The sequence below is a fragment of the Oryctolagus cuniculus genome, chromosome 2 (assembly GCF_964237555.1).
Source record: "Oryctolagus cuniculus chromosome 2, mOryCun1.1, whole genome shotgun sequence".
NCBI classification, from domain to species: domain Eukaryota; kingdom Metazoa; phylum Chordata; class Mammalia; order Lagomorpha; family Leporidae; genus Oryctolagus; species Oryctolagus cuniculus.
In genome coordinates this window covers 94,487,039-94,509,979 of record NC_091433.1, presented here as the reverse complement: position 1 = coordinate 94,509,979, position 22,941 = coordinate 94,487,039, and the positions used below count along the sequence as shown (strand labels likewise).

At 51.8% G+C, this 22,941-nt stretch overlaps 1 pseudogene; it reads right to left on the bottom strand.

The window, feature by feature from the left end:
• LOC103346463 (protein GREB1-like) overlaps window positions 1-22,941 on the bottom strand; it is a 52,912-nt pseudogene that overhangs the window by 294 nt on the left and 29,677 nt on the right.

Below are 22,941 nucleotides of genomic sequence, written 5' to 3'. Positions count from 1 at the left end.
GTGAATTGCACATGCCACTTTGTAACTCACAGGGATAGATCTAGGGAATTAACCGATGACCCATCTCCAACTCTGTCAACAACGGATGCTTCTGGCTCTGCCCACGACTAGGAGAAATGGAAGGACTGCACTCTGGCTCCCTACCATGGACTCCCCTGAAATTCGTGACTTAGGAGAGGCTCAGCTGTTATTAGGATTTCCTGCAAGGTGCCCAGGTCACCTGCTCCCTCAAAACATGGACTCCAAATCCAGGGAGTTCTGCAGATGCCACAGAATCTGATCAGATCCTTATCTCGATTCACCTTGGAGCTCTTCCCTAGAGCTGACCTTGTGATCACCCAGAGAGGGTACCCTGAATTAAGACGGTGGCAGGGAGAGGTGAGGAAGCAGCCCAGCCAGGAAACCTGTAGGCTTCTAGCTTTCCCTGTCTGAAATTAACCGAGCATAGCACCGGCAGTGACACTTGGGACTATGGCATCAGGAGCCTCCACCAGGGAGGGGCTGGGCTCGGCTTCCATTGGGACCCTTCTCCAACTTGCACCTGCAGGGCTCCTTGTCACCTACCCAGCTGTGATTCAGGGCCTGGACTTGAGGCCACACTCCACCACTAACACCCACCTGCCCCAGCCCTGTGAATCTGAGTGACATGCTTTCCCCTCCCCCTCCCCCTGCCTTCTGTAATGTGCATTTCAGAAGTTCCAAGCGATGATCCCTGAGATAACCTCTGGCTCTGCTGCAGAACACATCCCTGGCATCAGCAGGCCCATGCCAGGCCCCAGCAGCACCCCCTCTTTTCAGGACTTGTCAGCACCAGGTGTCATCCCTCCCCAGTCATCCCACAGTAACTGTGAGGGCTGTGACCTGTGGATGCCCAAGTCCCCTAGACAAGAAAGGGTAGCACTTGCTTAAAACCCATGTATTGCTCCCACTTACTTTAAACCATGTCCAGGTCACTTTTAACTCCTCACACAACTCAAACATGATGGACATTGTCGCTCCCCCTCTTCGTGGAGGAACGACACAGGACCCTGCGCTGTTCTTTCGTCTGCTCGGCCCTCCCCGGGTTTGCTGCTGGTTCTTCCCGGGTTGGCTACTATCCCTTCCACCTCCGTGGAAGGGCAGTTCCCCCTGGCCGCATTCCCCACTTCCGCAGGGGAGCGGCACACCGCCGGCCGGCTTTCTCGGGGGCTGCACGGGTTCCCTTAGCTGTTCCCCATAGATGTTCCTGGTGCATGCCGTCTCTCTCCTCCTTTACAGTCCTCCTCTGCCAATCCCAACTCGGCTGCCCACACGCCAAGCACGCTGCTCTCCTCCAATCAGGAGCAAGTCCCACAGTCTATTGGCTGAACTGGAGGCAGCTGTGTAGAAGCCTCTTTCTTCTCTCCCAGCGCCATATTGTGGGAGAGCAGATGCATAGAATAAGTCCTAATTCCAGCAACAATATAGTCCGAGTTGCTCCCCACAGTGGGAGAGCAGATGCATAGAATAAGTCTTAATTCCAGTAACAGTATAGTCCGAGTTGCTCCCCACAGATCCCCCTTTCTTTTTATTTTTTGGCGTTGATACGCGCCTGTCTTCGGTGTCCCGCGGCACACACTCTGCTCTGCTTGCTAGAGTTGCCACAGGTTCTTACAAGTCCTATCAATCAGGCAAACCGAATCCGGGTCCTCTCTTCGCCATGTTGTGAGGAGGTTTTTAGGCGCTGATGCGTGCCTGTGTTCGGTGCCCTGCAGTGCATGCTCTGCTCTGCCTGCAGGGGCTTACAAGCCCTATCAGGCAAACCGAATCCAAGCCTTCTCATTGCCATATTGTGGGGAGGCTTATTGGTGTTGATTCGTGCCTATCTTTGGTGACCTGCAGCTCATACTCTGGTCGAGCTGCCTGCTGGTGCTTATCGCCCTAATCAGGCAGACCGAATCCAAGCTCTCTCATTGCCATGTTGTGGGGTGACTTATTGGTGTTGATAACGTGCCTGTCTTCGGTGACCTGCGGCGCATAAGCTGCTAGCTGCCCGCAGGTGCTCATCGCCTCACTAATCGGGCAGACCGAATCCAAGCTCTCACATTGCAGTGTTGTAGGGAGGCCTTTTTATTTCTCTATTTCTCTATCTCCGGGCATTCCTATTTCTCCCATTTTACTTCTATCTTCCAGCATTCCTATTTCTCTTCTACTTCTAAACTTCTGTTTCTCTTATCCCCGCGGTTTCCCGGCGCCCGCCCGAGGCTGCTTCTCGGCACCTCGCCCCGCGGCAGCTTCACGGCTCTGCGCGGCTTCCCGGCACCTCGCCCCGCCGGCGCCCGCCCCGCAGCGGCTTCACAGCTCTGCGCAGCTTCCCGGCGCCTCGCCCCGCCGGCGCCCGCCCCGCAGCGGCTTCCGCGAATGTTTCCGCCACCACCGGCATTCAGTCCAAGTTCCCCGGACTAACCTGGCGAATTTCAACCTGGCGGCCCACGTCTCTGCCTCTGGTTCCAGATCTTCGCCTCTTGCTCCCCGGGGTGACTTGAAGAATTCCAAGGTGGCTTATATCTCCGCCTCGGCCTGCACTCGCGGCTTCATCCTCCCTAACGTTTTTCTCTACCCGGTATGTTTCCTTAAGTTTTCTTCCAACAATATTCCTCTCATTTCTCCTGGCTACTCCCCACAGTCCGTATCCGAGTCCAAGCCTCCTCCAGGTTTCACTTTCGCTTTCAATCTCCTAGCTTCCCCACCATAGTCCGCATCCGAGTCTATGAAAGCTTTCACTTTCGCTTTCAATCCTAACTTCTTTCCCACAGTCCATATCCGAGTCTATGCCTAGGCTTTCAATAGCTTCTTCCGGCACCTAGGCTCTTTGCTAGTCTCTCTCTCCGGTATTTTCCCATTTCTTCCCGTTTCTTCCCTCCTAAGTTTGCTATCCGTCCTAAGTTTCCTATCCGAGCTAGGTTTCCTATCCGAGTCACGGCACCATTATGTCGCTCCCCGTCTTCATGGGGGAACGACACTAAGCCCTGCCTAGGCTTCATATCCGAGTCACGGCACCATTATGTCGCTCCCCCTCTTCGTGGAGGAACGACACAGGACCCTGCGCTGTTCTTTCGTCTGCTCGGCCCTCCCCGGGTTTGCTGCTGGTTCTTCCCGGGTTGGCTACTATCCCTTCCACCTCCGTGGAAGGGCAGTTCCCCCTGGCCGCATTCCCCACTTCCGCAGGGGAGCGGCACACCGCCGGCCGGCTTTCTCGGGGGCTGCACGGGTTCCCTTAGCTGTTCCCCATAGATGTTCCTGGTGCATGCCGTCTCTCTCCTCCTTTACAGTCCTCCTCTGCCAATCCCAACTCGGCTGCCCACACGCCAAGCACGCTGCTCTCCTCCAATCAGGAGCAAGTCCCACAGTCTATTGGCTGAACTGGAGGCAGCTGTGTAGAAGCCTCTTTCTTCTCTCCCAGCGCCATATTGTGGGAGAGCAGATGCATAGAATAAGTCCTAATTCCAGCAACAATATAGTCCGAGTTGCTCCCCACAGTGGGAGAGCAGATGCATAGAATAAGTCTTAATTCCAGTAACAGTATAGTCCGAGTTGCTCCCCACAGACATGGCTGTTTCACTCTATTGGTTAGAGAAAAACATCTGGACATGTTCTGTTCAGATGCAATTTGGTACAAAAATATTTTCCATTTGAGGCTGAATCAGTGGATATGCAACCCACAGGTGAAGAGTGCCAGCTGTTTACCATTGCAAACAAGAGACACTTTGGACACTGTAGGACAATGGCATCCCATAACCAAGTGCTGGCTCAAGTCTCAGCTGCTCTGCCTCTGATCCAGCTCTCTGATAATGCACTTGAAAGGCAACAGAAGATGGCCCAAGTACGTGGGCCCCTGCACCCCTGCAGGAGATCAGGATGGAGTTCCTGGCTCCTGGCTTTTGCCTGGCCCAGACCTGGCTGTTGTGGCCATTTGAGGAGTGAACCAACAGATAGAAGTTTGCTTTCATCTCTCTGTCTTTTAAACAGATAAATCTTAAAAAACAAAAAGACAGGGATACACCAACCTGTCACATAGCACTCACTCTAACATCACGATTTCCTAGTGGGTGTGGTCATGGATGAGGACATAGAGTGTGTATGGATTCTACAGGGAGTTTTGCAGGAAGGCCTTGAATTTTGTTTGTGCCTCTGCATCTAGCTTCAAGACATACTGTTCTACCTTCTGCTTGGTCATGTGCTCCTTTTCCAGGCCCAGTTCCGGCAAGACCCCTGCAGCACAGCAGAAACTCATCAGTAGCTGCCAAACATGATCCCGGTTTTTGTCAACCTGCAGGCCCCTGATGGACAACTCAGAAGCCAGGTATTAACACACTCAGCTGGCTCTTTGGCCTGGGTGGGAAATAGCAAAAGGTCAAGTCTTGGTTCTCGGGTGTCAGCTCTGGGTGTCTGTCTCATGATGTATAAAATGGGGATGATAACTGACACTCACCCTATCTACTCCACAGACAGGAAGTCCTCACATCCTAACTCACAAGGCCCCACACCTGAGTGCCAGATGTGGCACAGGGTCTGCTGGTAGGTCACTTCTGAGAGTGGAACACAGATCAGGAAGTCCACCTTCTTGAAGGATCCCAAGTCCAGGTTCTGGGTGCTGGGGTCAGTGATTGAACATACGTGGGAGAGGAGCTTCTGTGCCACAGCCAGCTGGAAGGGCCAGATGCCATGCAGCTCCAGGTGGTAACCTGGAACCAGAGCCCTGAGGGCCAGCTGAGTGTTGGGGGCCAGAAAACCACCACCTGGGCACTTGGACGGGGGTTCCCACAGTGAGCCAAGTGCATGCTCAGAGCAAAAGGGCCAGGGACAGTCTCACAGCCAATGAGTGCCTGCTCTCAGCTTAGCCCTGGGCTGGATGCTTCCGCACCACTTCATGTTCTAGTAAAAGAATAAGCCAAGTGCTCTAGGGCACACAAAGGAAGCAGTGCCTGCAGGGCACAAGCACAGCAGCCTGGGGAGGTGACACTGAAACTGCACTGGGGAAGAGCTGGAAGTGCTCTGGAAGGGAAGGAAGGTATCACAGCTCCTCAGGAATCCACTCACTGTGCACACCTGTACCTCTCATCACTTACTGTGCACACCTGTGTCCCTCCCTACCCTCTCATCACTCACTGTGCACACCTGTGACCCTCCCTCTCTCACCACTCACTGTGTACACCTGTGTCCCCCACCCTCTCACCACTCACTGTGCACACCTGTGTCCCTCCCTACCCTCTCACCACTCACTGTGCACACCTGTGCTCCCATCATTTCACCACTCACTGTGCACACCTGTGTCCCCCACCCTTTCACCACTCACTGTGCACACCTATGCCCCTTTCCACCCTCTCACCACTCACTGTGCACACCTGTGCTCCCATCATTTCACCACTCACTGTGCACACCTGTGCTCCCATCATTTCACCACTCACTGTGCACACCTGTGTCCCCCACCCTCTCACCACTCACTGTGCACACCTGTGCTCCCATCATTTCACCACTCACTGTGCACACCTGTGTCCCCAGCCTTCTCATCACTGTGCACACCTGCACCCCTCCCCCTCTCACCACTCACTGTGCACATCTGTGCCCCTATCCCTTCACCACTCACTGTACACACCTGTGCCACTCCCCCATCCCTTCAGCACTCACTGAACACCTGAGCCCCTCCAGCCATCTCAGCACTCACTGTGCCAACTGTGGCTCCATCCCTTCACCACTCATTGTACACATCTGTGCCCCTCCCATCCCTTCAGCACTCACTGTGCATACCTGTGCCCCCATGCCTTTACCACTCACTGTGCACACGTGCACTCTTCCCCCTCTGGCCACTCATACACATATGTGACCCACTGACATCCACAGATGCTGCTTGAGAGATGGAGGTGGTAGTGAGTGAGGAAGAGAAAGGGTCTTGATTTTCCTGATGAAATTTGTCCAGCAAAATGTCTATGATGCCCTCTGCCAGAACTAGAACAGACAGAAACAGGTTCTATGTCTCAGTGAGATTCAGCACTCGTTCCTGGACAGCTGTGTGTCAGCTACCTCCTAAGGCCAAGGATAGGGCACAGCCTGGTCCGTCCACAAGTCTGAAGCCCAGTAAGGAAGGACTCAGGTGTGGCACCAGACACAGTGGTGCAGGAGGACTGGGGCTGAATCCCGAGAGGCAGGGAGCCAGGCAAAGCCAGAAAGGCTCAGAGAACACACAGGTGAGGAATTCCCCAATGAGGAGAAGCTTTGTGCTGTTTGGAGTGTAGGGGGATGGGGCGGTGGTGGCCAAGGATGTTGGGGAGGTATAGAGGAACAGATGTAATGGCCTCACATGCAATACAGAGCCCCAGGACTTCCCCAGGGAAACCCCAGTGCTAGGGCAGGAGAGACGACAGCCAGAAACTATGGGTGGTGAGCACCAAAAGGCAGGAATGGACAGACAGACCCACTGAGTGGGTCCCACTGGGCTCAGGCTGGGCAGGGCAGAGATGGCCGCCCTGTCAGCATCTCTGGCATGCTTCCCACCCATGAGCAGCCCACCTGGATGGAGCATGTTGACAAAGATCCCCAGTGAGTCCACCTTCCCAGTCACCAGCTCAGCCTTGACTTCCTGCTGGTACCTGGAGGGGCTGAGCAGGCTCTCGGAAAGAATTTGGGCTTGGTATTTTCCTGGAAAACAAAACTTTCACTTTCCCTGGACCCTGTGTTTAGAAGGAGCACATTTTCTCAGAGGACGAGGCCTGTGGCTTGGTTTCTTCACAGCCTGAGCCTGGCACCACATCTGGTGAAGAGCAGGTGTTCGTGTATGTTAAACAGATCAGCAGAGGGCACCATCCTATCCTAATTTTCCTATCAGGGTGCTAAGAAGGTCAAGATCACTAAGCAACATCTCAGAGCACTGACCTTGGGACTTGACTGCTGCCCCCAGTGGTGTAACACTGGACACACCACAGAACACTCCTAGACCCGTGCCCTTCACCTGGAATGGTTGGCTCCCAGCAGTGTGTGTTCACAAGCACCAACAGTGGCCTCAGGCTTATTCCTGGGCTTGAGGGCAAAAGGAAGGGGCCCTACACAGTGGCAGTGTGACAACTTGATGTTGAAAACATGCACCTGTGAAAATCGAAACAGGCCAAAAATGCTAGTGTTTGCTGGCTGCCTCCCTTTATCCCGGCCCCCAGAACAGTGGCTGCACACAGTAGGGCTTCAGTGAGTGCCTGGAATTGGCTCAAGGGCTCACCCAACACAATGAGGTCATCGTTTTTCTCTGCACCAGTTTGTGGGGGGAACCAGGGTCAGAGTCTTGACAACCACAGCACCAGGTGCATGGAGGTGCCAGCTTCCCAGACAGCTCTATGCAGACTGCAAAGTTGGCCCACTTCTCACTAAGGAAGCCCTGGGAACTATGAACCTTGCAATCCCAGCAGCAATGGGACCACAACTGTGAGCATTATCCAGAACTTGAGCCCCTGGCACCATGCATGGCTCCTTCTAAAACTGGCTACTGGGCACCAACTGCATGTGCCGACCTTTGCTTCTGACCCTGGCCACCACAACAGACTCACCGGTAACAGTGATGCAGGAGTCGATGGCAGCATTGTGGCAGGCACAGATGATGACCACAAAGTTGGTCTTGGCGAGCTTGCCCTCCACCAGCAGCCTGAACATCTTGGAGAGGCCTTTGGCCAGGGCATAGGCACACTCAATGACATGCACACTGTCGTTGCAGGAGCTGTGCTGTGGTCACAGGTGCTGCCGTGCTTGGTGTGGGCGAGAAGAGCTGCAGCTACGGCTGCGCCTGCTGGTACTGCTGGATCTTGGTCAGGTGTGACTCACACCAGGAGCACAGGAAGATCTGCTCCAGGTCCTCCATGAGTGGCACCTGGTGGGCAGCTACAGCACAAGAAGGGTAAGGAGCCTTCAGCAGGAGCTTTGGGGGCCCAGGTGAGCGCTGGAAATCACACAATCTGAGTGACTGCTGGTAGCCAGCATCCTGGGCAGCTGGGAAACATGGGAGAATGAGAAATCACCTGTACCCTTTCTTGCAGTTGCAACACAGCCAGGGCTGCCTCAGGGTATGTCTCAGTGCCTCGAGTGGCTGTTTACCATACAGGTTTCAACTAGCAGTTAGAATCCTGGGCTTACAGCTTTGGGGCTTACCTTCTTTCCTGCTGTTATCACATAATCACATTTCCATGCTGTTTCCAGTCCCCATAACCAGCACTGCTAATGGATACATAAAGTCCCAGCTCAGGAGGCACCATCCCCTGCTGAGTGCCACCCTATTGTGCACTTGCTGAGTACTGCTCCCTTGTGGACCTGCTGAGCTCCACCCCATCATGTGGCTTTATTGGTTCCAGGGCTCCTCATGACAAACTTCACTGTAGTACACCATGTGCAGAATGCAACCCTCCCAGTTCTGATGCCCCAGAGGAGCTGACAGAACCATTGCCATCAGCTCCTTTCCAGAGCGCCTGCATGCCAGCTGACCACATTACAATGCGGGAAGACACTGGTGTCGGGACGGCATTGTGGCTACTGCTTGTGACATATGTCATGGTCGGCAACCCAGGTCAGAGTGCTGGTTCAAGTCCAGGCTGCTCCACTCCTGACCCAGCTCTCTGCTCATGTGCCCATGGAGGACAGCTGGAGATGCCCAAGTGGCTTGGGAGACCTGGATAGAGGAGTTTCTGGCTCCTGGCTTTGCCCTGGTCCAGACCTGGTTGTTGTAGCTATTTGAGGAGTGAAAAAGCAGATAGAAGATCTCTCTCTCCCCCTCCCTGTTTACCCCCAGAGGTCAGGCTTGTATGCAAAACAGCCCGGAACACTGTGAGGTTTGCAGCCACCTAGCTCTGGGTGCTCACAGGTCTGAGGCCTGGCTAGATTGAGGACAATTCTAGGGACAAGCAAGTTGTCCAAGTTGTCCAAGTTGTCCAAGTCAGCCAGAATGCTCTGGAAGGCACTTGAGCCAGGAGTGGCACCAAGAATTTCCTGAGATTTCAGTGGCCTCTGATGAATCCCCATCTACCACCAACAGCCATGTGACCAGGGACACCCACAGAACCTCCCCAGATTCCACATCCTCATCCATAAAGTGGGGGTGATCATAGAGGGTGTGCTCAGAGCCACCATGAGAAGGCAGGTGCACAGAACAGTGCCTGGCCAGGCACCCTGGGACATGATCTCCCTCCATCCAGGGCCACATGGCGTATCCACAGGAGCAGGGAGGAAAAGCTTTCCAAGTGAAAGCACAGTCTCCACTGGAAACCATCACAGGTTCAAGATGAAGATAACACACACAGTGTGCCCTCAGTATTGAAGGCAGCTGGCAGCCCACGAGACATACACCAGGTCTGTGGGCTTAGCGCCTTGGGCCTCACCAGCCTGTTGAGTGCCCATCAAGATGCTGGGGTTGGTCCCAGGAGGAGGCTCATGGGGGAAGGCAGCCAGAGGCCCTGAGCTTTCCAGCAGTGGGACGAGAGCTGGCACCAGTCCTGGCGGAAGTCTGCAGGCCTCGGATCTCTGAGGACAAGACACACATGAGAAACCCATCAGCCTTTTCTGACAGTCACACAGCCACGTCCTGAATTCATCCCAGAGGAGTGCAAGACACAGGGGTAACCCCAGTAGGCACCGCCACCACACCAACTGTGGCTACAGTGGGGAGCTGGGCACAAGGGAAGCACTCTTCCTGTGGCCCCATGCTGAGGGGCAGCTCTGATCCTCAGGTGTGGGAGCCACAGTGAACATGAGAGCGATGGGAAAGGCAGATGCTCCCCAGGTCTGTCTGTAAGGCTCAATGTGGAAGGACAACCCTGCAAGATGCCCACTGGAGGGGCAGCCCAGGGCCACACTCCTCACCTGAGCCTTTGCAACAAATCAGAGGCCCTTTGGTGGGAGCGCCCTGGGTGTTCCGGACTAGGTAGTACTTGAGGTGCTTCTGCTTCTTGGGCTGGGTGGCCAGCTTCAGGTTGATGTGATTGAACTCCGTGAAGTAACAGAAGCCCTTCTTCCTGCAGCCAACACAATTCCCAGAGAAGCCGGGAGGAGGAAGCACACATGAAGGCCTCCAGCTCGTCTTTCAAATACAATTTCATGGAAACTCAACGTTCAGGTTCTGTCCCACCAACCTGAGAATGCACACAGCAAAAGCCCTAGCACAGCACACTGGCACAGGGATCAAGACAGCCTCGGGGGCCAGTGCCATGACACAGGTGGTTAAGCCACCACCCACAATGCTGGTGTCCCATAAGGATGCCAGTTAAAGTCCTGGCTGCACCACTTCTGATTCTGCTCACTGCTAATGCACTTGGAAAAGCAGCAGAGGATGGCCCAAGTGCTTGGGGCCCTGGACCCATGTAGGAGACCCACAGGAAGCTCCTGGCTTCAACCAGGCCCAGCCTCTGCCATCGCAGCCATTTGGGGAGTGAATCAGCGATGCAAACTCTTTTTGTCTCTTTATCTCCCTTTCTCTCTGCAACTCTATCAAATAAGTAAAGCTTTAAAATAAATAAAATAAAAAACAGCTTTGGCTCAAACACAGGAAGGACCTAGAAGTTTTGGGGCTGGGCCTGAGCAGGCTTGGAGCCTCTCATGTGCTTAGAACCCCCACAAGGAGAACAGGTTTTGCAGGGAACAACTGCCCATTCAGTGGCCACACTGACCAGGGGCCTGGAAGGACCACCACAGCCCTGTTTCCCTGGGCACCAGCCAGAGACACAAAGGCCCAGAGCAATCAGACCAGTGAGCCCAGAACACCATGAGACCACTCAGAAGGCTGAGGTTGCATCCTGGAGTCCAGCAGGTGCATTGAGTGCTCGAATGAGACCAAGAGGGGTCCTTAGCGCATGGCCAATGTGTACCAGGGTGGACTCTGGGGGCTTGGCTGCCAGCTGCTGGAGATGCTCACTGCTGTGTGTATGTGTCTCAATGCCAGGGTCCTCCTGCCCAAGGCCAGACACACTCTGGGAAGACCATGTACACAGTGACAATGACAAAACACTTCATGTGACCTACTGAGGCTCTGAGATGGGGCTTGGAAAAAGCCCCTTCAGACTGTACTCACGACAAGTGTGCATCACAATTCAGCTGCTGCCTCTAATGATGGTTCTTGTCACCTATGAGCAAGGGATATGGCTTTGCCCATGGGCTGATCTGGCTTCCATGGGCCCAAGTTCCCAGAGTAGGGGGAGACACAGGGGCTGAGCCTGATGCTTTCTTCCTGGGTCTCTGGCTGGTAGGTCTGCAAGGGTCATTTTGCCTTGGGCCCCAAGGGACACAAAGCTGTGTGTTAAGCTCTCCCTTGAAACCGAGTATCTGTGAGTGGGCTCTGTGGCTCAGGTTCCATACAACAGCTGTTAGTAAAGGTTAAAAACATCCCCACTGAGACAAGGTGTGCACAGTACAGAACATTACCAGAGGTGTTCATCTGTGTACTACATATAAATTCAATATAACTCAGGTCATAGGTCAGGTACAGGTGATCTCACCTCTCCCAGGGAAACACCACACTCTGTCCTCTATGCTTCCTTGTTGTTTATGGAACACAGAGAGCCAGAGACAGCCACACCTTCTGACAATATCTGTCACTTGGCTTGGTTGACACTCAGCACAGAAGCAAACACTTCTGTGAATTCAAGGACCACAGAGGCTTCAGCACTGCACAGTCCCTGATGCAGCCAGCATGCTGCTAGATTCCAGCACCTAGGAACAGGCCCAGAGCCACAAGCACAGTGCTCAGGGCTTGCATGGACTCTGCCCGAGCTGCCTCTCCTGCTGTCCCTCCTCACACACCTGACTCCCCCCTAGACTCCACCAGCTCCTGCCCTGGTTCCTGCTCCTGCTCCTTCCCATAAGTGCACCAGCCATCACTTGTTACCCAGTACCAGGGCCTGGACCCAAAGGGCTACTTGCAGCCTTCTGCCTACTTCTATGCTCAGAGAGCCTGGGACATCCTCCTTAGTGTTCTGGCTATAGAAATCCATGTCTGCTTTTCCCATAATTATCTCAGTCCTCCTAAAGGACCCGGGCCCTGGTGTGATTGCCTATGTGTGTATGTGTGCATATGTGTGCATGGGTGTGCATGTACATGTACATGCTGTGCTTGTGTGTGTGTGGACCAGGGCCACCAAGCACTGAAGGGCAGAGGAAGGGAAACAGGCTCACTGTCAAACAGAACATTTTAAGCTTCCTGCAGAAACCTTCAAGCACTAACCTCAATTTTTATTTATTCACTTCCTCCAACCCTGGGAGAAACACAGCTCTCCCCAGCAAGCCACAAAGAAGGACTTAAGAAGCCTCTGGAGCTCCCTGAAGGGGTTAGAAGGCTCCATGTGGCAGAGGTGGATGATCAGGAAGCAGTACTGGGAGACTAGGGGTGGGAGGGCAATTTGCCAAGGCTGGAGCTGCTGCAGACGTTGCAGGTGAGGCTGTCACTGGGTCTCACAAGCCGTCCTCAGCTAAAAGACAGCATCCACCAGGAACTTCTCTCTGGGGCTGGGAGACAGCAGTGGCCACCCCAGGTCTTACTGGTTCCATAGGATTTAGGGAGCCTTCAAGCAAACTGCTCTCCTGCTTTGGCCAAATGCACCTGATGTGAAACCCAGCTGCTGGTCTGAGAGGTTACCTTGGAGAGATGGGTCCATGACCCCCTTGGGTAGACAATGAAGCCATTCCAACTCAGGAGATTATCTGAAAGACAATAGATGCTTTCATGAGAGGCTGAAACAAGGAGCTGTTCTCTTCAAATTCTACCCTAGGCCTGAGGTCTCCAAAAAGCTCTGCAGGAGGCAAGTCTAGAAAACATGAGGTCCAGCCTAAAACCTCAGCTCCTGCAGGCAGCACACACAGGGTGCAGAGAAAGCTTTCCTGCCAGCACCACATGACAGGGACTGTCCCGTGACAGCCACTTGTGGTCCCACTGTGGTTCAAGTGCAGCAGTGGGGTGTCATCTAGCAACTGGGGGAGCCCATACTGCCCACGGACACTGCCCTTCCACTGGGAGGAAGCTCTCACCCACTCCCTCCCCACTGCTCCCCTCTTTGAGACAGACTTGGAAGTGGGAGGGGCCTGGGTTCAGATCCTGACAGCAGGTTGATTAAAAGCCCCACCCTTGCCCTCCTCACCTGCAAACAAGATGACATGAGGAAGCAGCCACTGTGTGGCCACCCTGTGCCAGGCATTGTACGAGGTTCCCACCCCTCGCACAGCCTCATGAAACATCTGCCACAGAATCCCCAGCTTACAGATGGGGGCACTGAGGCAGACAGAGGGGCAGGAACTCATCACAGGGACAGGTTGGAGCTGGGATCTGAACCCTCTGCTGTACCCTTGGCTCTGAAACCCACCTTGGGCTGCTTCTTCTGCCTCTCTGGGCTGCAGAGTACAGCAGGGATCGGGGACTGGATCCAACCCTTAAAGAACAGCTGCCTGGTCCCTCATGGAGACCTGTGTTCAGCCTGTGTGCCCTTCCCTTTCCTAATTACAAGAGGGAAGGCTAGGACTAAGCTAGCTGATGTTCCCTCCCTGGTCCAGAGCTACAGAGTCCTCTGGAAAACAACCACAAGCAGCTCCTTCAGACTCCGTGGGAGTCCCTGAGCACAGAGCCAACAGCAGGAGTGGTGAAGCAGGCCCAGGTTTATGGCTGGGGCCACTCCCTATGTGGGAGCTCAAGGATGGCTCAGGAGCTCCCCAGCTATGACCCTTCCCTCTTGAGCTGCAATCCCAGGAGGCCTCACCAACAGCCACCTCCCCAGTCACCTGTAACCACAAACCAGCCCTAAGGTCAGCCCGCCCACCTCCACCTGCAACTTCCCAGGAGTGGACATTCAGGATGGGCCTGGAGCTAGGCTACTGCCCCACATTGGCACCACTTGGCCTGAGCACCAACCCTCTGAGAAACACCCAGTTGTGTTTTGAGCACTCACTGAAAGGACAATTGCTAGGAATTAAACCAGGTACTCTGAGGAAGACACAGACCAAAAGGAAAAAAAAAAAGCACACAGCCCTGGGCACGAAGAGGGCAGGCCAGGTTCCATCTGGCACTCAGCCCCCTGCTGTGCACATCAGCTCCTGGGCAGATCTCAGACCCACAGGCACCAGTGGCCTGGGGGAACAGTCAGGAAACCCACAGCTCCAAGGCAGAAGGCACTGAAGACTTCCCTGACATGCTCTGGGAGCTGCGTTTCCAGCCTAATGGGCCACAGGCAGGACAGGTACAGGAGCAGTACCAGAGAGTGGGTCCAGGAAGACACTCCAGGCCTCAAAGCAAAGGTGGAACTCCCTTCTGAGCTCCCCTCCAGGAAAGAGATGTCACAGCTGGGACCACAGCTGCACCTGGCTGGCCAGCCCACTCCACCCAGTCCCTGCACTGGAGCAGCAACATGGGACAAAAGGAGGGTCATCTCTGGCTCGATAGCCATGAAGCAGGAACAGCAGTGGGCTTAATCAAGCATGAGAGTGGTGCTGCAGTCCCCAGCTCATAGAAAGTTCACTTAAACCCCCAGCTGGAGGAAAATCAAACAGGCAATGGGAAAAATGAAATGCACTACTCTTCTGTGTGAAAGAATTGGGGCGAACTTCTCCTTTTTGTTTGTTGATTTTTTTCTGGACTTCTTTCCCAAGGTAAATACAGCCAAGGGAAAAAAGCAATCCCAGGGATCTCACGCTGATGTTTGGCCAAATCTGCCTACGGTGCACAGATAACCTGCCTTGAGTCAATGCTGGGGCAGTGGCATGTGGGAAAAGTGGGATAACTCAGGGGGTCACTGTACAATGTCAGAAGGTTGAGACTTCTCTTTCAAAACTATTAATTTTGTTATGAACATTATAGTTAAGCACTTGGATTATTTAATTTTCAAAAGATTTATTCCAAAGGCAGAGAAAGACATCTCCCATCTACTGGTTCACTCCTCAAATATTCACAATAGCTGGGTCGAGGTCAGGCCAAAGCCAGAAGCTGGGAGCTTAATCTAGGTCTCCATCCAGATGGGAGGGAACCAAGCACTTGCACCAGCACCTGCTGCATCCTAGGATCTACCTTAGCAGGAAGCTGATCAGAAGTGGAGAAGCTGGGACTCGAACCAAGACACTCCAATGTGGGACGTGCACATCCCAAATGATGTCCTGACTGCTATGCCCAACACCGTGCCATGAAGCTTCTAATTTTCAGTCCACCACAATTATCCAGAATCCTGCACTAAGCTCATAGCTCATTCCTCTGCTTCAGTTTCCCTCTTTCTAAAAAAATATTGCGTGTATGATTGACAAGCGATCTTTCTAAAACACAAAGTAAAAATTGGAGACCACCTCCTCTTACCATTTAGTACTTTTTTTTGACAGGCAGAGTTAGACAGTGAGAGAGAGAGAGAGAAAAGTCTTCCTTCCGGTGGTTCACCCACTAAATGGCTGCTATGACTGCACGCTGTGCGGATCCAAAGCCAGGAACCAGGTGCTTCCTCCTGGTCCCCCATGTGGGTGCAGGGCCCAAGCACTTGGGCCACTATGCACTGCCTTCCTGGGCCACAACAGAGAGCTGGACTGGAAGAGGAGAAACTGGGACAGAACCTGCACCCCAACCGGGACTAGAACCCGGGGTACTGGCGCCGCAGGTGGAGGATTAGCCTAGTGAGCTGTGGCACCTGCCACCATTCAGTACTTCTTAAAAAATGTGTAAATCATCAGGGAAAAACCACAGAGAAAGAACCCATGGATTAGGAAGCACTTAGGAGAGACAACCACCAAGTGCTCTGGGAGAAATTCACTGAGTTATTGATTCAAATAAACCAATTATGGAAAACAGACAAGCTAGGGCTGGCCTTGTGGCTGCCTACAACACCAGCATTTCTTAGGGGTGCCAGTTCAAGTCCCAGCTACTCCACTTCTTATCCAGCAGACTGTGATAGACTAGGAAAAGCAGCAGAAGGTGGCCCAGGTGCCTGGGCCCCTGCTAACTACATGGTAGACCTGGATGAAGCTCCTGGCTCTGGCTCCTGGCTTTGGCCTGGCCCAGCCCTGGCTGTTGTAGCCATCTGAGGAGTGAACCAGCAGGAGGATCTCTCTCTCTGTGTTTCTCTGTCTCTACCTCTGACTTTCAAATAAATAAGTCATAAAAAAGACAAGTTAAAGTTAAACACATTGCATATTTGATAATATTGAAGAACTGGGGCCAGTGCTGTGGTGCAGCAGGTTAAACCCCAGCCTGCAGTATGGGCATCCCATATGGGCACTGGTTTGAGTCCTAGCTGCTCCACCTCAGATTCAGCTCTCTGCTATAGCCTGGGAAAGCAGTGGAAGTTGGCCCAATTCCTTAGCCCCTGCACCTGTGTGGGAGACCTGGCGGCAGTTCCTGGCTCAGATCAGCTCAGCTTTAGGATTGCAGTCATTTGGGGAGTAAACTAGTGGCTTAAAGATCTCTCTCTCTCTCTGACTCTACCTATCTCTGTAACTCTTTCAAATAAATAAAATAAATCTTTAAAAAAACCTGAAGAACTGTTACTTTTTTTCAGATATGATTATGGTATTGGTTTCCTTGTAAAAAGCACTTATCTTTTAGAGATACCCTCTAAAACCCCAAACAGATGAACTAACAAGACTCAGGTCTGGGCTTTGCTTCACCACATTCCAGGAGAGGGAGAAGAGGGAGGAGTCACAAACAAAACCAGGCTGGCTGTGGGCTGGTAACTGTTGAGGACGAGGGCAGGTGCATTAGTCTGAGACTTTTTTCTCTATTGCTGCAGCTAGAAAATGATTTTCTGGGCACCATAGGCAGCCTTGGCTAAGCAGGACATGACTGAAAGTTGTCAGCTTCTCCCCATGAGTCAAGCTCCAGTCAAAAGGAAGTGGAAGCACTTGTCCTGTGCACCAAGCTCTTGCTATGGCCTAAAACACCCTCTTGTCCCATGCACCAAGCTCTCGCCATGCATGGCTCCCTCTGCCTGAGACACCCTCACCCCATCCCTTGGTGCGAGCTCCAGGGCTGGGCATCTGGGTTCCAATTCAGGACCTGCCAGCTGCCAGCTATATGAGTCTGTGACAGTCACTCCTGTGCACCCCCCCCCCTTTGTCATCTATAAGCAGTAGGTAATAAAGGAACCACGTTGTGAGTGGCTGCAGCTGAATCAGGACAGTCTCTGGCCTGTGAGCAGCCAATGCTGGCTGCCACCAGTGTGGCAGCTCAAACTCCTGCTTCCCTGGGACACCTCTCCCAGCACAGAAAGCCAGGGTGTCCCTCAGCATCCACACAGCACTCAGATTTAGTGTAAATCATCAGGGAAAAACCACAGAGAAAGAACCCATGGATTAGGAAGCACTTAGGAGAGACAACCACCAAGTGCTCTGGGAGAAATTCACTGAGTTATTGATTCAAATAAACCAATTATGGAAAACAGACAAGCTAGGGCTGGCCTTGTGGCTGCCTACAACACCAGCATTTCTTAGGGGTGCCAGTTCAAGTCCCAGCTACTCCACTTCTTATCCAGCAGACTGATAGATTAGGAAAAGCAGCAGAAGGTGGCCCAGGTACCACCTGGGTGGCCACTTCCCATGGACCTGGCAGCTGATCCTGTTGTGCTTGCCCAGCAAGGGGCTCCCAGGTTAGGCCTCATCTGCTGTGGCCCCGGGCTGCATGTCCAGCCAGCAGATCTGGGCTTATGCATTCAGTGAAAGCTTGCTTAACCACCTCCCTGCTGATGGAGCATAGGATTCATTATTGTCATCTAAGAATGGACCATTCTAGAGAGACGTGCTCCCTTCTCTTACATCTTGGTGATCAGCTGATTTAGACAGGCTACAGGCTCCAGACTGAAACACAGGCCAGGAGCTTAATCTTTCAGTTTTCTCAGACAAAATCCCTCACAGATTCAAAGTTGCTACAACAAGACTCCTAAAGCCCTTGCTTCCCCCAAGATAGCTCACAGGCTCCATTTTATGGGTCACTAAAAGGCACCAAGCCTGACCACAGTGCCCTGGCAGCCAGCAGGGGTTAACTGCAGGAAACCTGAACATTGCTAAATGTGCAAGCAGAGAACATAAATCTATTTTCAAAGAAGAAAGCCTGGTTATTTCCCAGCAGCCTTTGTTGCCCAGTTTAGATGGCTTTTTGGCAAGCAGTTAAAAGGCTGCTACTTCCTGAACACTCAATGGTCACCCCCGGGGGCTGGTGGGGAGGCACTGGGAGATTCCCTCTCCACAGGGTAGGAGACAGAGGCAGAGACTCTGATTTACTGCTCTGGCAATTCCCTTACAGTCACAAAGTGGTGGGATCCAGCTAGAACAGACTAAGGCAGCCATCCCCCATCTCCCAGCCCCTCCAACTCCCCCCCCCCCCACAGCCTTGGGAAGGAAACTCAGCCTGAGATTCACAAACTGATTCTGCCAGCTTTTTGGCAGAGTGAATTTTCTGGGCCTATTCTTGTTTTTAAAGAACTGGCTACAGAAAGTCCAGAGACATAAGGAGAGAGGTGTCTAAAACCTTTTCTCTCCCTCATCCTTGTCCCAGAACTGTGCTGTCCCAGGAGTGAGCATTCCTCTGCCTCATTCTGAAGTTTTCAGGTGGGCATGTACCCTGGCCACTGCCCCTCCCTCTGTCCTCTGCACAATACCCCATCAACACACAACATGAGTGCACCTCCCCACTCTGGGGCCAAGTTGGGACAGAGCTAGCAACATAGCTGTTGACACACAGGGAAGACCCTGAATAGCTTGCTAACCCATGAGTTCTGACCAGGAAGAAATTGTTAGTCTTGAAGTTTCATTGTCAAAGTGTTTCCCACAAGTTCTGGCAGGAAAACACTTTTATAATGACGATGGCTCCTGAAGTCACATTCCAGACAGATCCTCACCCACTGTGCCAGTGCCCAGCACACCAGAGGAGACACAGGGTGGGGAGAACACATGAGGTCACCTCCCCTGAGGCCAGGAGGCCACACTTACCCACAGGTGGATGCAGGACTAGAATCCTCATCTTATTTTGCTTCAACCCGTGTGTGCATGGGCCTGGCACATTCAAATGAGCCAGGATCCAGGCTTGGCCTCAATCCTGTGCTGAAGTCTAGGCCTCAGTGGTATGGGAAAGAACGCAGGCTGGGGGGATGCTGGTGCTGCAAAGGAGCCGAGGTTCATGCCCTCCTGACCTTGACCCCGACATGGGCCCATGGGGTTCAGTCTTCAGAGGGTGGAATCTGCAGCCAGGAAGACATGAGTCAAACTCTGGCTCTGTCTTCCTGATTTGCACATCGCTGGGCAAGTTCCTTAACAGCTCCAAGCCCCCCAGAAACCAAGATAGTAATGCCCACCTGTTGCGAGGTGAGCACTGAACCCAGGGGCAGAATGAGGTGAGGGACCAGCAGACTCTGGGCACGCACGTTCCAGAGATGGGGACCATGCTTGGCCTCCCTCAAAGCTGCTCCATGTCTGTCATTTCCAAGGGTGCCCAGGACAGGGTTTGTGATCTGGTCCACGAAGGTACTTCATGAGTTTGAGGAATAAATGAATATATAGGGAGGTCTGTCCATGGGGTGCTGGCTGCATTCTCAAAGGAATCCCGCTTGGATGCCATTCCCCCAGGAAATCAGCTACTGAGAAGCATGGGGTATGTGATGGCAGGGTTCTGAAGGTGGCCTCTCTGTCACTGCCACTACCACTTCTGCACCCCCACCTCCACTCCTGCCCACCACAGACAGGTGCAGCTGCAGACAAAGTGAGGACTCACCAAGAAGGGCATTGTGGCCATTGTCATCAGGAAAAAACCTCCTGTCCATGGCACACACGGTCAAGCAGGCTGGGGCACTTGGCACCCATCAGCAGGAAGCCCGTGAGGACATCGATGGTGTTCCTGGAGATGGAGACACGACACAGGTCCTTGCAGGCCTGGTAGAAGCCTAAGAGGGGCAGATGGGGCTCAGCCACTGTCTGGGGGAATCCATTAATTTCTGACAGTTTACCCTGTTTGTTGGCATACAAGTCCTTGTAGTAATTTCTGATGACTCTTTTTATTTCTGCGGTGTCTGTTGTTATATTTCTTTTTTCATCTCTGATTTTATTCATTTGGGTCTTGTATTTTTTTTAGTTGGGCCAGTGGGGTGTCAATTTTATTTATTTTGTCAAAAAAACCAGCTCTTTGTTTGGCTGATCTTTTGTAATTTTTTGGGGGGAGATTCATTCCTGTTGATTTCTTCTCTGATTTTAATTATTTCTCTTCTCCTACTAGATTTGGATCTGGTTTTTTGCAGTTTTTCTAGATCCTTGAGATGAATTGAAAGCTCATTTATTTGGTCTTTTTCCAATTTCTTGATGTAGGCACCTATTGCTATAACCTTTCCTCTTAACACTGCTTTTGCTGTATCCCATAAGTTTTGATGTGTTGTTATCCTCATTTACTTCCAGAAAGTTTGTGATTTCTCTTTTGATTTCTTCTATGATCCAGTGTTCATTCAGGAGCATAAGGACCTTTAAATCTATCCCAAGCACTTCTCTATCTCAACAGCCCTGATTTAGCCCAGACCTCCAAGCTCCTTCCCACCACTTTGTATTATATAAAGCATTAGAGATAGGGGGTTCTCTCTTTGTTGTGTGTTTGCTGGGAACTCTGCCATGCATTCACCTTGGAGTGAATAAACCTGGTCTGCCTATGGCTCCTCCATGCTCTGTCACCTCTTTCTTGGCACATAGCTTGTCTTGTTTTATGGACTTGTGCATGGAGATTAAGTATATTACCTCAATCCCTGACCATTTAAAAACCAATTTATAAACAAGGACTTGGAATGTGGCTCCACTAAAGTGTGTCTGTGATCTTAGAAATTTTTTGGCTGCTTTTATTGGAAGGTGACTGTCAGGAAGTGAACTGATAGAAAGGGATTGATGAGATTTCCTTTGAATTCTGTGGTGCTTCCCTGAAACTTGGAACACTTTGTGATTTAAGCCCTTCAGATTAAAAATTCATTAACAATTCTTGCTCAAAGATGCTAAAAATAATCAGTTACCTAGATCATGGGCCTTGGATAAATGTTCTTTCTCCTACTTGAAGTTTTGAAAGAGGACTTAAAATATCTTAAGATTGATGTTTTCAGGACGAAAATACAAAGAACTACCCTTTTTTCTTTGACTTAACTGAACTTAGTTGTGAGAAGGAAGGGGAGTATGGAACCCAGTGACTGTTGATATTGGCAGGCCTGACCTATTAATGGCTACTCCCATGACTCATGACTTCCTAAACCTTTTTTTTTGACAGGCAGAGAGGACAGAGAAAGAGAGAGACAGAAGGGTCTTCCTTTTGCCATTGGTTCACCCTCCAATGGCCGTCGTGGCTGGCATGCTGCGGCCGGCACACCATGCTGATCTGATGGCAGGAGCCAGGTGCTTCTCCTGGTCTCCCATGCAGGTGCAGGGCCCAAGCACTTGGGCCATCCTCCACTGCACTTGCTGGCCACAGCAGAGAGCTGGCCTGGAAGAGAGGCAACTGGGACAGAATCTGGTGCCCTGACTGGGACTAGAACCCAGTGTGCTGGTTCTGCAAGGTGGAGGATTAGCCTAGTGAGCCACGGCGCTGGCCAGATATCAGCAGCCTTCTATGATCTAATTGATAGGCAAAGATTACGTTTATAGGAGCTTTTTTCTAAGTTTTTTAAAAAAATATTTGAAAATATTGTATATAGAGGAGAGACCCAGAGAGATCTTCCTTCTCCTTATTCACATCACATGGCTGCATTGAGCAGGGCCAGGAAAGAATGAGGCCAGAAACCAAGATCTTCATCTGGATCTCCCACATTGGTAGCATTTGCCCAACTATTTGGGTCATCTTCCATTGCTTTTCTCAGGCCATCAGCAGGATGCTGGATCAAAAGCAGAACAGCCAGAACATGAACCAGTGCTCATATGGAGTGCTTGTATTGCAGACGGCAGGTTTACTTGCTATGTAACAATGCTGGCCCTGTTTTATGGGAACTTCTAAATGAAATTTTGAAGTTGTATGCATTGTAGTTTGCATGTAATTCAACTTCCTTTCATACTTACTGATATATATCAGCATTTGATGTAGCACAAATCAGAAAACACAATGGCTTAACAAATAGCCATTTGATTTGCAGTTCTGACTCTGTGTTATGGACTGTACTCAGCTGGGCTTCCTATATTTTGTGGAAGTTTCCCTAATAACAAAGGTATTTCACATTACAATACAGTCACAGGATTTTTTCTTTTTGTGAGTTGTCAGGTAACCATTGAGAGGTGACATATGGTACATGAATTTTCTGTGCGTGTATGTTTTTTCAATTCTGAGTCTCTTCATGTGAATTGATTGATGGCAGAAGAAATTTTTCACATTCATTATATTGACATTTTACAAGGCTGGTGCCACAGCTCACTAGGCTAATCCTTCGCCTTGCAGCACCGGCACACCGGGTTCTATTCCCGGTTGGAGCACTGGATTCTGTCCTGGTTGCTCCTCTTCCAGGCCAGCTCTCTGCTGTGGCCAGGGAGTGCAGTGGAGGATGGCCCAAGTGCTTGGGCCCTGCACCCCATGGGAGTCCAGGAGAAGCACCTGGCTCCTGCCATCGGATCAGCGTGGTGTGCTGGCTGCAGCAGCCATTGGAGGGTGAACCAACGGCAAAAGGAAGACCTTTTTCTCTGTCTCTGTCTCTCTCTCTCACTGTCCATTCTGCCTGTCAAAAAATAAAAAAGATTTAAAAAAATTGACATTTAACTGTATGAATTCTCTGGTGTTAGTTGATGCTTAATTTATTTTTTTTTAAGATTTTTATTTATTTGACAGGTAGACAGTGAGAGAGTCAGAAATAAAGGTCTTCCTTCTGTTGTTCACTCCTCAAATGGCCACAATGGCCAGAGCTGCACTGATCTAAAGCCAGGAGCCAGGTGCTTCTTCCTGGTCTTCCATGTGGGTGCAGAGGCCCAAGCACTTGGGCTGTCTTCTACTGCTTTCCCAGGCCACAGTAGAGATCTGGA